General features: G+C 47.0%; 1 non-coding gene across 1 annotated transcript; it reads left to right on the top strand.

Annotated features, from left to right (window-relative positions):
- Positions 1–527: 527 nt before the first annotated feature.
- Positions 528–600, top strand: trnak-cuu (transfer RNA lysine (anticodon CUU)). The gene has a single exon. It is a non-coding gene; the product is annotated as a tRNA-Lys (tRNA).
- The last annotated feature ends 548 nt before the right edge of the window (positions 601–1148 follow it).

Consider the following 1148-nt stretch of genomic DNA (forward strand, 5'->3'; position numbering starts at 1 on the left):
ATTTGTGAGAGATCGTTAAAGGATCAATCTCCGGTTAAGACGGCCTTTTTCTCTCTCTCTGTTGGCCGAATCCAAAATGAAATTGGAGCTGGACTAATCATGCAAGAAATCAGGAATCAATTCAGCAAACAATATACGGCCGAAAGCTGGAACTCTCTCATCCAAAAGGATGTGGATTGTGGCTCAATTCATAATTTGATGTCTGATATTGATAGATCGTTTTTCGATTCGGGTACCAAGGAATATGAGTCCTAGGCGGAGAAACAGAGATGAATTGCAGATCAACTCATGATCCAATTGAATGGGGCAGCAAGTTCGAGGGGCTGAATGGCCGTCTCTTGTCCCGATGTTCCTATACTGCTCAGCGCGGAGCTGGACGAATGGTAAAAGACATCAGACTAACTCCAGAATGAAAAAACGTGTGTTCAGAAGTCGCGACTCTGAGATTGTGGAACGAACTGAACTCCTGCAGCAAAGCCAACAGCTGTCTCTCTGCAATAATAAGATGGGAAGAATTTCAGCAGTCGACCCGGCTAGCTCAGTCGGTAGAGCATGAGACTCTTAATCTCAGGGTCGTGGGTTCGAGCCCCACGTTGGGCGATTTGTGTTCTATTTTTCACACTGGGTGATGAAAGTTTCAAAGTGCAATCTCTTATCTCCAGATTCGAACCAGACACAACCCTGAGCTGTGTGAAAGGAAACCGTGAGCGTTGCCAAATATCTTCGACCGTCTCGTTCTCTCCACATGGGACACGGACAGGTTATCGGTTCAATCGGTTTCATTTTTTGCTGTTATTAAAAATGTTGAAGGTCAGAAAATGTAATATTTAGGAGATGCCAACTCTGGAACAATTCGCCTCTCTGATACCTCCTGATCCCCCCTTACCCTACTTGATTCTCCCTGAGCTCCTTATCATCGCTGATACGCTCTGTCTCTTACCTTCTCCGATACCCTCAGAGAGTCCATGATCCACTTTGAACCTTGCCAGCGCCATTCACCTGCTCTGATACCCACTGAGTGCCCCTCACACAGATGCGCCCTGAGCCCCCTTACACTCTCCCATACTCGGCAGTCCTTCCCCTCTCTCAGATCTTAATACACTCTCTGATGCCATCTGACTGTCCCTTCCTCTCTCTGAGCCCCCTTA

This window comes from Heptranchias perlo, chromosome 20 (assembly GCF_035084215.1).
Source record: "Heptranchias perlo isolate sHepPer1 chromosome 20, sHepPer1.hap1, whole genome shotgun sequence".
Classification (NCBI taxonomy): Eukaryota; Metazoa; Chordata; class Chondrichthyes; order Hexanchiformes; family Hexanchidae; genus Heptranchias; species Heptranchias perlo.